Source organism: Zootoca vivipara, chromosome 9 (assembly GCF_965207765.1).
Source record: "Zootoca vivipara chromosome 9, rZooViv2.hap1.1, whole genome shotgun sequence".
NCBI classification, from domain to species: Eukaryota; Metazoa; Chordata; class Lepidosauria; order Squamata; family Lacertidae; genus Zootoca; species Zootoca vivipara.
Window position 1 is genome coordinate 22,088,198 of NC_142592.1, and position 15,510 is coordinate 22,103,707.

The 15,510-nt window shown below is 39.9% G+C and overlaps 1 protein-coding gene across 6 annotated transcripts in view; it reads left to right on the forward strand.

Moving 5' to 3' along the window:
* CNTN1 (contactin 1) overlaps positions 1–15,510 on the forward strand; it is a 145,393-nt gene that overhangs the window by 25,966 nt on the left and 103,917 nt on the right. For 3 of the 6 annotated variants that reach the window (XM_088652424.1, XM_088652428.1, XM_035127315.3), the window contains one exon: positions 12,491–12,542. The exons of the other annotated variants lie outside the window; for them this stretch is intronic. The gene's annotated coding sequence lies outside the window, so the exon portion shown is untranslated. The remainder of the gene's footprint in view (positions 1–12,490; positions 12,543–15,510) is intronic. 6 annotated transcript variants of the gene reach the window in all.

Here is a 15,510-nt window from a genome sequence, read left to right on the forward strand (position 1 = left end):
TTTAAAACTAGGACATTTTCTAATTGTTTCAAAAATTGATAGTATTGTTCAGTGAGGCTTTCAGATAAAGGTGACTAAGATTGCAGTCTAGATATTATAACTGATATGATGCAGTACAAGGCCAAAACTGGGCATTGAAACAACTGCTGAGAAAGTTGTCTTGTCCAAATAAAACTTGATGAATCCAAGGAATACTAAGCATCTGGCTACAGTGCCATGTTATTGGTTCCCCTTGAAACAATAAATTTCAGGTTTTCTTGATTTAGCAACTGTAAATGTTTCTGTACTATATGAAGGATCTTGGTCTAATCCATTAGAACACTTACAACAGTCTTCTGTCTCCCTGCTCAATCAAAGCCGCAGAGAATTCTTAAGTTATTTGATGTCCAGTGCCTGAGTCCAACATCCAGCTCTTCCTTTAGCTGACCCATAGCCTCTCCCAGCAATTCCCAGTAACTCTCTTTTTTTGACCAGTGCTTAGCATTTATATTCTCTCTACTCAGCACACACAAAACACCCCAACCATTTCAGTATGGATGGATTTCTGCCGCCACATCCCTCCGATCAAAATCAGGACTATCATTTTTTGGTTCCGAGCTCTTGCATGAGACCAAAAAAATGAGTGTTTTTTTGGTTCAGCACTCTGGCACACGCCAGCTGACTTGAGCCAGAGTACTGGACCAAAAAAAGGGACACTCTGGGATCCAATCAGAAGCTAGGATGGCTTCTGTAAATCTAGGATGTTCCACTTAAATCGGGACAGTTGAGCAGTACACCACATTAGTTTGTGCTATGGTCCAATAGGATGAAGCAAGATTATCTACTGATTGAGTAATTTGAGTTTACCAGCTTTTGTTGCTGGTTTGGCAGATTGAAAGCATAACAGTTTAGCTGTCACTCAGGTCTGTTGCTGGCACATCACTGATAAACCATCTCCACAGCTCTCAGCAGATACTCATAGCCCTTTAGAGGCACTATATTCAGTTATATATAAAACCCTTTAAACATTTCAAAATAAAATCTTTACCTCTTAAAAAACATGATTTCATGACAAATAACCTTACAGTAATACTATAAAAATCAGTCTCTTTTTTTGAAAGTTAGTTTTATTTGTTTGTTTAGAGCAGTGTTTCCCAAACTTGTGTCTCCAGCTGTTTTTGGACTACAGTTCCCATCATCCCTGACCACTGGTCCTGCTAGCTAGGGATGATGGGAGTTGTAGTCCAAAAACAGCTGGATACACAAGTTTGGACACATTTAGAACATTTGTTCCTCCATTGTTCAGCAAAAAAGGCTTCCAGAGTGGCTTACATAAAATCAATTAAGCCAAGACAGAAATGAAAAGACATGGCACTAAGGGGAAAGAGGCAGTGGGAGAGAAGAAAAAATAAAACTCGGTCACTGGTTTTTATAATGACCAACTCGGACAGTTCAAATATAGGAGGTTGGACTAGGAATAGGCAGTATAAGACCTATGAACCTATTGGGTCTGCTAACTTTTCCTTTGCTTGTGTAGGAATGACTTTTCTGTGGGCTAAATAGTGCAGTGGGTTTTTAGGAGCAATGTGGGCTAGATATGTGCTGTGTTTTGTTGCTCACTCCTCATCTAACCCATGCTATTCTAACATTTAAAAATGCCAGATAATAGTTAACATATGAATAACAAAGGGTTAACATTAGGAAGTCAGGACTGAAAACTATGTTTGTATAGTCGACAAATGTGGTTTTTGTTGTGTCCTTGAAATATTTATCATGCTTTATTGACAACCTATTATTTTCCTGTCAGGTACTTCAAGATTTTAAGTACTTTTTGAGATCCTCTGGCAGGGTTGTCACAGAAGCAACAGTCTTTAGTTTTTTGAATTCACTTTTGGAACACATTAGACCTTGTTTTAAATTTGCTTCCCTTCAATAACTTGTCAAATGACTGCTTCATACAGCAATTACAAGTAAACGACAAGGTTCTTTGGAAGGAAGGGCAATTGTAGCACCAGCAAACTTTGTAGGATTTCCTATGAGAATGGGAAGACAAACACTTTAGGAGTTCACTTTTTCTTTTTTACCCAGTTTTTTTTCTTACAGGCCAGATGTACATCTCACAATAAGCCAGTGTTTCCATCTTATTGCCATTTACTTTGAATAAGTAATGATCTTAACCAGGCATAGGCACCCTTGGCTCTCCAGATGTTTTGGAACTACAACTCCCATGATCCCTGACCACTGCCCCTGTTAGCTAGGGATCATGGGAGTTGTAGTAACTCAGGCTTGTTGGGGAGAAACAAGCCAGGATCCCAAGTTTGGATGTCATGACAAGCGAAACTTAGATGTGGTTTCCTGGTTTGTTGTTTCCATTTTCTCCAGGAGAGGAGCAAAGTGGGTGGGTGCTGTGGTCTAAACCACTGAGCCTCTTGGGCTTGCCAATCGAAAGGTAGGCGGTTCGAATCCCCGCGATGGGGTGAGCTCCCGTTGCTCAGTCCCTGCTCCTGCCCACCTAGCAGTTCGAAAGCACATCAAGTGCAAGGAGATAAATAGGTACTGTTCCGGCGGGAAGGTGAACGGCGTTTCCGTGCTCTGCTTCGCCAGAAGCCACATGACCCGGAAGCTGTACGCCGGCTCCCTCGGCCAGTAAAGCAAGATGAGCGCAGCAAACCCCAGAGTCGTCCGCGACTGGACCTAACGGGTCAGGAGTCCCTTTACCTTTACCTAACATGTGCACATTCAGCTTAACACACTTGGCAAAAATTTTTTTTATTTTTTTTAAAAAAATTAAAAATTAAAAACAGGGTGGAAAGGGGGCGGGTGTCTAGAAAAAATGACTTTCCACCCACCATTGAATACAATGTGTTTTGATTATAAGTGATTATAATCCCCCATTAAAAAATGTATGTCTTGAAATGGTAATGGCAGGATTCTATATGGAGATAAGCTGATGGGGGTTGGAGAGAACAAATTAAATAGAGATGAATGAACTTCCTTCCACTCCTATTGTATCTGTACTAATTGTAAACCTCATCCATGAAAGATAAACATTTGTTTTATTGATAATTCTAAGTTGACTCATAATGCTTTGGCAATGCACATTCTTAGAATGCTGCTTTTAGAACTGTACTGTGAAGGCAAACAGACTACTTTAATTTTTCAAAATCTGTCATGCAGTATTTATTGTTGGATTGAAAGGGATGCAAGTTTCTTTAAAAACATTTTTGTGTTTGGCCAGACTTTAAAACTTGTTGGTTGGCTTGTTTAGAAGGAAATGTTTTATCCACCCACTCACCCAATTTGGTCATACAAAGCCACTAAAACATTTGATTTTTGTAAATATCACTCTCCGCCTTTGCACGAAGCTTGCCCTACCCTACATGACTTTGCCAGGGCCCCATGAGAATTGATTAGATTGCTGGATTGAGGGTGGGGCTGGGCCAATGCTCAATAAATTATAGTGCCATTTTTAAGAAAGTGAGTTAATTTCAAACTATCAGGAAGGATGGGTAGTTTCTCAGACCAAGTAAGTTGTTAAAACAACCAAGTTCTGAGCATGAATCTAATAACAGCCTATGGCATTGCTAGTCTGGTCTGATAAGTGCTAATGTGCAGGTGCAAAAGCAGGGCATCAGCACAAAATATTAACATAACAAAATAAGTAACAGCTATACCATAACAGTCCTCGCTGTTCCAGTGATGGTGTCAAACTACCCTTTCCCAGCCTGCATAGAATATTAAGCTCCTACAGGTGCCTCCGAATTCCTGTAAATATATAGACTGCCAATGTGGGATTATGCTTCATGACATGACAACTTTATCAGTCTTCAAGATGGCACAAGTCTGCTTTATTGTAAGGGAGGCAGTTGGCTTGGTTTCTACTGATTCAGCCTAAAGACCCACAACACCATGTGGGATTGATCATTCAAGTGAATTTTGGGAAGTGTCTTCTATGCAAGGTTGCAAGGGTTACAATCTAATCGAGGAATCCATTATTGAATTAGCCAAGCAACGGTCTTTATTACCACCTAAGTATTGATATAACAAAGTAGTTTGCTCAGGCTGGTAGTGAGGAAGACAAAAGCCAGAGTTGTGTGTAATGAGCTGGGTGAAATGTCTGGCATCTCTTACTGCTCAGGCAGTGCTGGATTTACGTATAAACTAAACAAGCTGTATCTTTGGGCCCCACTCTCCTGGGGGCCCCCAAAAAATTTAAAGGAAAAAACCTGGATGTACATTTCCAATTGTATTGCAGTTCAACAATTACTTTGATAAAATACATGTTTTATTATGTGCAAATGGCTTTAGGTACCTGTTGTTGTTTAGTCGTTTAGTCGTGTCCGACTCTTCGTGACCCCATGGACCATAGCACGCCAGGCACTCCTGTCTTGCACTGCCTCCCGAAGTTTGGTCAAACTCATGTTTGTAGCTTCGAGAACACTGTCCAACCATCTCATCCTCTGTTGTCCCCTTCTCCTACTGCCCTCAATCTTTCCCAACATCAGGGTCTTTTCCAAGGATTCTTGCTTCATACCTAAAGGTACCTATTAGGTCCATAAATTACCATATAGCATAAATTCAACACAAAAACCAGTGACAATTTGTTGTTGACAAAGGACAGCTAGACATATAAAGGGTCCCATTACCTTCAGTAGCTTAGGGCCTCATCAAACCTAAATCCAGCCCTGCTCAGGGACTGAGGTGGTGTACAACAATATTAATATTTGTTTTGGTATTTTGGATCAACATTTCTGGTTTAACTGTATTTAGGCATCATCACTCCTCCATATCTTCACCACAGCCATTTTGCCACGAAAAAATTCAATTCCTAGTTTGTAGTTACTCTTTAAATTCTTGGAGTTTTTTTTATCCACATTTGCAAACCTAGGCTACTTTTAATCATTCCAATTACAAAGCCATAATTGAAATAGATTTGCATTCCTCCTTCCCTTTGCTTCAGCTAAAAGTAAATAATTAGGGCATGACTGACTGCTTTTTTAGTTTACCTTTTTGTTTAAAGCGGATAAAGGTTATTTTCATGTGCAGTCGTTGCTGGCTGATCACTCTGTTCCGTGTCAGAGGAAGGCTTGAATAATCTCTTTGAAGGCAGCATTGAGGCAGAGAATTAGCATTCTTTCCAGCTGTACTCCACTGCACACAGGTTGGTTACTCATTTGCCATTGCAGAGTTTTCATTAGATCAGCTGAAAAGATGCATGCCCCCCCCTCCTCCCCGGAATACAAAATTAGAGGCGAAGAAAAGAAAACAGAGCCAACAAATAAGTGTGGAATAATGTGTATCAATTAACCATGAAAACATCTATATTGTAAATTTTTTAAATGTGCATGCTGCTTTGATTGCAAAAGCGTTTTATAATACAGGGACTGCCCTGAACAAAGACTGACTTGTAAAGTTAAATTGCTATTTGGCTTAAAAAAAGGCACAGTAATTAAGAGATTGTTAGAACTAAAAGGCATAGGTAAATTACTTAAACCCTGCACACTTCATTCTGTTGTAGAGGTCATTGTATTTTGATTTAAAAATAATAATAATAATACTGTGTGCATGTGGCAGAAGATCTTCAGATAACAATATAAGTTTCTGGATGTGATCTACCTTGGGTGGATTTCACCCCCAAGCTCTCACTTCCAGTCTCAGCTGCCCCACAATTATAGAGCAGGCATAGGCAAGCTCAGCCCTCCAGATGTTTTGAGACTACAACTCCCATCATGCCTAGCTAACAGGACCAGTGGTTAGGGATGATGGGAGTTGTAGTCCCAAAACATCTGGAGGGCCGAGTTTGCCTATGCCTGCTTTAGAGGTACCTTCTGGTGTGTGGCATTTCATGATAGGAGTCTGGGTAAGAAGGGAAAATTGGTAATCTGCTCCCACTCCCCATATGTGTGTGTGTGTGTGTGTGTGTGTGTGTGTGTGTGTGTGTGTGTGAGAGAGAGAGAGAGAGAGAGAGAGAGAATGTATATGCACAGTATATACAAATACACTACACACAGTCCTCTTGGGATCCCATCTTCCCCCCAGATTCTAACGCTGTGCTCTTATCTGTGTGTGAACTGGCCCCTGTTCACCAACTCTATAGGGCTAAGGACTCTACAGCCCCCCCCCCCCATGTCCACTGGGTCGGAGCTCAGCTCCCTCAATCTTCAGGGGGCAGAGGAGACCTGAGGCGCACAGATCATTGTGGCCTGATGAATGAATGTCGCATTTGGGAGGAGGCCTGGTTGGCCTCTCCCAATGCAACAGTCATCACACATACAATGCATGATACACGTGACATTACATGCATGCGCATTGCACATGTAATATCAGTCCCCCCCCCCAATGTCAGGTGCAATTCAGTGCCTCTGCCCCTGGTGTACCTTGTCAGATATCTTATGCTGGACCTGGGAATGATTGATTGTTCTTCAGTGCTTTCCATTGTTCCTGGTTCATCTGTAAGCTGCCTTGTTGGGGGAAATAAATATATAATTTTAATAAAATAAATAACAGGAAGCAGTGCAACAAGCACGCTTTCTCCGGTCCCTTTTGTATAGGGGCCAATGTGAGGTCTTGCTGATTTGCAAAGCACTGAGGAGCCACTGAAGGATTACAGGATGCTCTCTTCAGTAGCTGAGGAGAACCATAAATTCAACACATTCAAAAATGGGCAGAGACCATGGTAGAGACCTACTGTACTTAACCATCTGGGAAGGCCTGTTGGAGCAATAAGTCTTCAATTGGGAAATGAATGAGGCAGGTGGAAGTTTGTTTCCTATGCTAAGGGAAGAAGGAAAGTTTGGAACTCACACATATTTTGTCATTTTAAATCTTTGCTGGGGTTATCTCACCAAAGAGTACTTGCCCCAGACTTGGATCTTGGCATCCAGGAATTCTCCTAGACCTAGATACTGTGTTTGTGTTTGCACCAACAACCTGGAGCAATGGTGGCAAGAAAGCAAGTGGAAAATTAGATTACATGTCAGCTTGTATAAGTGGTATAATTCAGTATAGCAGTTATGTTTAGTATGTAACATAAAAAGAATAACCTCTTTAAAATATCGTAATTCATTCTGCCACATTTAGAATACTGTTTTTACTTTCCATGTCTAGGGATACTGACAGGCATGCCAGAAACATGCATCTTAAATATAGCTATAATATGCTTAGACATATTATAAGCATTAACAAACATGTATTTTGTCAACAGATGTTTGTGACATGAACTGGTTTTTAGCTTTGTGCAACTATTTCTGTAGCTTTTATTCTGCAGGAGATCAAATTATACTTTTATTACAAGATCTAGGAAAAAGGAGTTTGAGTATTAAATCACTTAGAGTTGGACCCAGAACTTTGGCAATAGGCAAGCAGAACTTTGATCATTGTTAGTTTCACTGTCATAGCAGAAGTGAGCCTGAGACCAACTAGTCAACAAAGATTTTAAACAGAGTTCCCCATGCCGGCCAGTGGGCTACATAATCTAACCTGCAATATGGATCCACATTTGACCTGTATATTTGTTTTCCCCTAACAGCCACTAAATATCTATTCGCTAACATTTGCACACACATTTTCTTGTGTTTGTCGGCAGTTTGAAAGTGGAAAAAACGTGAAGGCTCCCTAGAGCCCTTATGACAGCCAGGGGATTGATTTATCTCGGCTTAATTCTTTAACAGACATTTCCCGTCAAAATATGCTCACCCACTATCTTTTGGCCTTCAGCAGAGAGATATAAGCTGGATCAACCTTACAGAAAATAAAGGTGTCTTTAAGAGGTTTAATTAAATCAAAGTTTACTAATAAGCTTTGCAGAAATGGAGTTCCTAGTCTTCCTTTCTCATGCAAACTAGTTTCTTATTAAGCATTTATCTAGTAGCAAATCCAAAAGCAGATATTTATTTAAATTTCTTCCATTTGATGCAAAATCAAAAGGTAATAAAGATCTGTAGCTTGTTTCCTGCACTGTGGTGTTAATACCGGTAGCCATTAATATGAATTTTCTCTTCTTGTATAGTGTGCTTAACCTGAGCCAATTTGGCAATGACTTTCTTTTGATAACTGTGAATATGAACAAGCATTGCTTAGGACTTGCAGCTGATTGAAATGCTATGCAACATCTAAACACATTGATAGGCCTGTTTCATAAACCTAACTGGGGGAAAATGTTTTGTTTCTTGCATACAGGCCAGATATCCAAAGCACATTTGTTAGAGTGAACATCATCCAATTGTGTTGTTGTGTTCAGCAATTCTGTTGAGTTTTCCATAGTAACCAAAACCTTTTCTTTCACCTGGTGATTCCTCCACAGGTTTGTAGTGTCAAAACCAAATTCAAGTGGCTTGAGTTAACTGTGCGGTGTTTTTGTTTTTTGTTTTGCCTTTTCTATTTGTGCATTTGCTTGCTTTAACTTTAATGAATCTGAAATAACAATATCTTTTTTAAAATAAAAAAAACCTCTGTTAGTAATATGTTGCAATCTCCTCTTTACCTATAAACACGTGTTTAAAAGGCAGGGGGAAAATGAATGAATCTTGCACTGGCTAACTATCTTGAGTACAGTAAATTGGTTCATGGGTGCCATTGCAGTGACTAATTTTATAATTCAATAGCTGTGATCAGTTTGAGATCATATGGGGGTGAAAGGCTGCATTTCCCAATATAATAGTTCAGGCAAATGCTTCCTGTAAAATCACACTTGCACTCTCATGTGCTCTCAGATCTACCTAGTCAGTTTCCTCACACTAGGCAGCCAGAATAGTCAGTGGTGAAGATGGAGCTGTGTTTGACATGCACAGAAGATGCATAGCCTCCAGTTGCCACGAAAATTGCCAGGAGCTTCATGAAAACACTTAAAGGTATCATGGTTTCTCACTTTGCCATGCGGATTCCGGAATTCCCAATTGCAAGCCTTTCCTTCCCCTCCCACTCAAAAAACAGTCAAAAATTTCTCCACCTTTTCATTCATTGCTTCCTCCATCTTCTGGCCAGGGAAAGAGAGAAGCAGCAACCTACTTCACGTTCTTGTTTGCACACCCTTATGAGCTGCTCAGCAACACTGCACACAACAGGGAGTGTCTGCTCTGCATCCAAATTTCTTAGGTCCCTGCCCAGTTTCTTTGCATTGCCGCCTTACCTTTCGTTGCCAGTTTCATTTGGGGACCTGAAGTGCCACTGAGCCACAGCCACCTGTGTAGTGGGCGTTTCCTCTTTGGCGCCTGCTTTGAGAGAGATGCAGAGAGATCTGATCCTGGAGCTTGACTTTCTCTATGGCTTAAAATGAACAAGACTAGATTCCTAGAGAGGAAGGGGATTTGGAGAAATGGGGAAAGGGGTCTTCCGAAGCAAACACACTTCAAAAGCCCCTTCCTTCCTGGCTTCTCATGTGGGATGTGAAAAAGGCACTGATTTCTCCTATGAGCGTAATTGGTGGCATCTCCCTATTTTGTGTACTTGGGTGTCCTAGGGCAGCTGGGGGTGGGGGGAAGCCGAGGTGTGTGTGTGTGTCTGTGATCCATCCAGGATTCACCAAAGCACCAGGATGCTGCAGTTGCTTACACATTCCTAATTTGCTCAGAAGTTTTAAACACTAAAAAAAGGACATTTTGCATTCCTGAACTCAACAGTTTATATTTCCCTGGACCCCAAAATAAACACTGGGATGCCCCATGCCCCATATTATACACCTGCACAATCACAGCAATAATGGTTGTTCAGAGTTATCACGCTTCCAAAATACTCATAAATGCATGAGTCTCCAGACACACACACACACAGTTAGCTGCATTAATTGATATGGGGTTTTCTTTTTTCTTCAGGCTTCCCTAAATACCATACATAAATTCAAAGATTTCTGTGTTTCAAATACTGCGGTTTTGTATGATTCCTCTAATAGCTTTTATACTTGACCATGGGGAAATGCTCAAGCAGTGATACCAATGTGTAATAGAATTTCCCTTGATTCTTCTGAGGAATATTAGAGGGTATATGATATAATGGAAGACAGATCCTCAATAGTTAGTTACTTTGGGCACTGGTTTTTATGCCCAGTGATCTGATTCAGTATAAGTCAGCATCCTGTTTTCCCATATTTATATGATTCTGCAGAATACAAAAAAGGGAGAATATGCGTCCTGTCATGGGCATTAATTTATCTTACTGGTCTATAATTATAGGTCAGTGAAAACCTGGAAATTGACTGGAGGGTTCCAGATGGAGAAAGTAGAACAGCACTGTTTAAGGGACAGAGAGTCTGATTAGACAGCCAGCCAGTTTTTGAGATGCTCAGTGGTACTTATGAAGAAACCATGAAAAACAAAGGACAAGTCTGAGAAAGACTGAATCTGGAAGTACCATCAGCCAGAGGCGTAGTGAGAGTTCAGAGGACCTGGGAACTGAGAAATCCTAGTGGTGGGTGGTGTTTTTTTTTTTCCAAAGGAGGGAGTCAGTGCTTTAAAGCTGAAATCACTGGTGCCAGGTGCTAAGAAGGTTTACAAAGGGGGTGAAAGACTCCTGGAGCAGTTATTTGGGATGAGCAGAGGCCAGTGTACTAGTATTTGGCAGTTGATTTGAAGAAACAGTGCATTCCTGACCAAAGATAAGAACTATTGTAAAAGACCTGGTAAAGTCTGAAAGGCAACTGTGGGGAAGAGAAGCTGACCAGAGAGAAGAACCATAGAATCATAATTTTTTTGACTGGAAGAGACCCCAAGGGTGTAGTCCAGCTCCCTGCATTACAGGAATGCTCCCCACACCCATCCCTGGTTGGGCGCCAACCACCAACCTTCTGGTTAACAGCTAGATAAACTGGGTCCATTGTGCCACAAGAAAGTGAAGACTTCAAGTGAATAATTTATTTTGAGTTCACCTCCTAATCTCCTGGTTTGCCTTGTCCTATGCCTATACCAAGCAACTAAATGAGAAAGCTGTATAAATGTATTATTTATTTGAATCCTAATGGTGGCAGCAGGAAGATAAAAAGGGATCATGATAGCAGGTACTTTTAATGTATGGTGTTTCTGGCAGGGATCCTGTATATAATAATATACTACTGGCGGAAGTAGTGATTTATTTCAGAATGCATAAACCACTCTACATGCAATAGTACTCATGCCGTGTACAGAAATAAAATGTAAAACCTAATAGCAATCAATTAGCAGTATTAAGAATATAAAAACCAGGAAGAATGGATGATTACAGAAACATAATAGTCCAATTTGGGTAGACTTGGTAGAAAAGAAAGATTTTCAGCAAGCATCAAAACATATCAAGGCGGGGATTTGCTTCACTTCTGCAGGTAGAGGATTCTAGAGAACTCATGTCACAAGACTGAAAACACATGTCCAAGTCACAGCATGCTTTACAGCAGGGGTTTGTGGCATCATCAACAGATTTCCATCCACTGTCCAGGTGAATGCTATGTAAGTCATGGTCCAACACTTGCAAAATCTCATCTGATTTAGAGACAGATTTAGACACGGAGAAGGAGAAATGACTATCATCAGCATATTGATGGCCACACACACCAAAACTTCAGAATGGAACCCTGTGGGATACCACAGCCCAAAAAGCCATTTTTGAAGTAGAAATCTTCCAACAACATTGAAACATACTCAGAGTCCTGCTGTGATTTCATGCTCTTTATTGCAGCTTGTAAAACAGTGATTGAATTCCCCCCAAACCTCAGGCTTTTATAGACATTATTTACACAATGAGTCCTGTCTGGTTGGCTGATTCTGTTTCCCTCCTGCAGCCTGATTGCTCTTCTCCTGCAGGCCAATCAGTTGTTGAATTCTATGATCCTGCCAGCCTAATAGGCTGATTAACTTCCTCCTGGAGCCTGATTGATCTTCTCTTGCAAGCCAATCAGTTGTTGCATTCTAGGATCCTACCTGCCTATTCTAGGTTTCAAGTTTAGTACATAACAAACACCTTCTGGTACCATTCTCTCAAATAGGAGTGAAATCACCACAACACTCTGTTTCTCACTTGCAACAACCCTCTGAGCTGCTCCAGGAGGTAACCAGGTTGATTTTATCAAAATCCATTGAGAGATCAAGGAGCATTAACATACTCCCTCCATCCCTGTGAGATAGCTGCAGACAATCTGTTTATTCCAAGCATATAAAAAGTTAATCAGACACCAGATATTTGCTATTGAGCTAATCCAAGGAGAAAAGATGACTTTCAGAACATGTAACAGAACACATTTCAGGCGAATTTCCTGTGATGATTTGCTTCTAGGGAGGAAATATTTTATATTACTTCATTTGCAAACTATTGAATTATCAGTTGAAAATATTTTGGTACATTAATGTCGCAATGTACATTTGCAGGAAACACTTAGCATCAGCAGCAAATTGACTTAATGAAGATTTAATTTACAATCATTACATGAAAGAAATAACTTACAGTGCTTTATGGGTTTTGCTCTATCCAGTGGAGATCCATCTTTGATGTGAAACAGATGGAATTATACCATAGCACCTGACTTCTGTACTCTCTCTTTATCCATTTCCAGATAGCTACAACAGACAAAGAACTTTTAGGCTGCAACGTCTGAGGACCATTTGGTAAGGCAGGATTGTGTTAAGTTCATAGGCCTTGTTTTTCTCTTTGTTACGCTGTGCTGCTGCTAATTGTTGTTGTTATACTCTTATTAGCAGTACCATCATCCTTCCACCTTTTAAGATACAAATCCTTCTAAAATGGCAGACAAGTAAAATCACAGTGCATTAATAAAATCAGAATGAACAATATAAAAATATAGCAAGCCATCAGACCAGTCAGTGGTAGATGGTCCAATGTAGAAGAGAAAACAGTCCAGCTCAAATGTACTTTGAGCTTCACCTGCTTTCCTCTTTCTCCTGGAATTCTTCCTACTTTGCAGTTGCTGTTATAATTAACAGTACATGAATAAAAAGTCCCTAAAATGCTTTGAAGACAAAAAGTAAAACGGATGGCTCCCTAACCATAATCACTAATCAACACAATGAAAATTAAAAGCATAGGGAGAGAAGATGAAAACAAATTCAGTGACATGAAGTTGCAAACAAGATTGCATAATTACTAAGTGGAATTAGATAGATGGTCAAGAGAAGAACGAAATAGCAGCTGGCTCTTGACAGTATAAACCTGGTTTAGATGTAATCTTAAACTTTGACCTCAGGCTTTTGCTTCCCTCCCACCCCATCTTCCCCTGGAATAGCCACATTGAAGAGAACAAAACTGCATAAACCATGGCATGAAGGTGGCTTGTTTCACTAACCATGGTTAAGACCAGTCCTTTTCTCTGATGGTACTCAATGGTACTCAGTACCAGTAACCCCCATGTTAAAAGTATGCCACTTAATGTAACAACTTCATGGTGAGATCCAGCACCTTTTTTTTCTTTTCTTTTAAAAAACCCACTGGTTTAGACTAAGCACAATTTGTCCTAGTTTGGACACAACAGTAAACAGCAGTTACTGTAGTTAAAAATGAAAGTGACATTTTCCAGTCTCCTTGCAGTAGCACTATGGGTGGAAAGGGAAATGGAAGGGACAAAATCTGGGTTCATGATGCAACACCAAGTCATAGTTTATCATTACAGCTGAACACAGCCATAGTGTATTGAATATCAAGTGACAGTTATCCCTCCACATATTCTGCCCACCCAGAATTTTACTGAGTGAAGTTTAGGCTGTTAATTTTATTAGTCCATATTGCCTTGTTTACTTCTCCCCTCCCCCTGAGTCACAACATCTGAATCAGGAGTTGAAGATACTGTTCTGTACCTCCAGTTCAGACCTGAATGCAGTGGGTGTTTGAGGAGGATGAGGGTGAGATTTAGTAAAGTCTTTGTGACCAATGATGGATGAGAGGATGGTGTGTGGGTGTGGGCATCATGTTTGTAATGATCTAAATGTTTTAATAGATCAGATAGATCTGCCCCCCCTCTGTTTTACAGCCCCTGTCAGGGAAATGAGTGGGGTATAAATAAATATAATAATAATCCTTGCCCATCAAACTCGATAACTTTGTAACAAATATTTTATAATACATACCAGAGTCCATTGGGGAGACAGATTTAAAGTAAAATCTTATTCAGTCTTCATTGTAACAGACAGCATTTGTTTAATATTTATGACATGTAAGACATAGAGGAGACTTTGGTTCTGCTCTTATTGTTGATTCCCGCAGCATCAATAATTCTCTTTTAGAGGCTGGTTGGATCCATAGATTTGTTTGTTAAAACAGCATTAATTCATTTGGAGCCTATCTTAGTTGCATCATACCTTTCTCATCTAATAGCTGACTTTTTGCTTATGGGACATGAGTTTGTTTCAAAATGGGATACATGTTGGACTACTTCCATAATGACTAAAATATATTTGAAAGTGTACGAGCTACTAAAGGTATAGCCCATTCTCTGCCTCCAGAGAAAGAACCAAGGCAGGCTAAGGCATAAAGGGTATGATGGGCTAGAAGTTGAATAAATTAAACAACAAATAAGCAGAAAGACTTCATACCACATTTGTCTAACAGGTCCTTTTTGCAGTAGGGGTTATCTAGATTCAGTGTGTTCAATCAGAGACTTCTGACCTTCCTTTCACATAGTTTCTTTTTGAATTTTAACCAACTGTATCTCTTATTTGGTTTCCCATCCATTATATAAAAGATTCAGATAATTCAATACCATTAGGATCACTATGTGGCACCATATTAATTTACAACTTGATAGTTTAAATCAGATAGGGGCTGGCTGTAGTTCATCGTATAAATCACAAAATACTTTCAATCAAAGCAGGATAAACTACAAAGAATGGTAATTTTGTGCGGAAAGATGTATTAATCGTAGGACTATGCCAGATGTTCATAATGAATATTTTTGGTGCAAAAGAGAGCTTTTAAGATGGATAAAATGTTACCTGAATGTTACCTAAAACCATATTTGTGTAACACTAGTTTGTTGCTGTTTGTAGCTTTAATCAGCTGTGGCTTTTGTCACATTTTTTGTTTCCAGTCTACCTTTTTTCTAGTAACAGTGACACCATCATACAGTCAGTAAAATTTGGATACGTAATGTCACTGTGACAACAAATGAAGCTGATTTGACATCCCTTGTTTAGCCTGATGAGATTTAGATCCATATGTATGAAGGATTTCTGGTTTTTTTCTGGTTTAGATTAATTGCAGTTTGCCCTGGTGTCCAAAACCAAAATATGGTGATTAATTTTAACTATGGTTCTTTGGAAATAAACCAGCTTAAGCTCATGGGAAATAGCGTGTAAGGCTACTCTTTTCTGTTCTTAAGAAGCTGACTTGTTTAAGCAAACCATAATCAACATTATTTAGAGTTTAGGGACACTGTAAAAAAATGGTTAATGGTTGCAGGAAGCTTCCCAATGTCTCATGGCCATGGTGTAGGAGAAGGGAGGTGGGAATGTGAAAACCTGTAAATTGTTATGTCTTGACCTTATTGTGCTAAGCTATGTTTTAGCAGCCACCTTGACAAAAAGATCGGTCTTGTAAAATTGCTTGCATAACTTCAGGCATCTG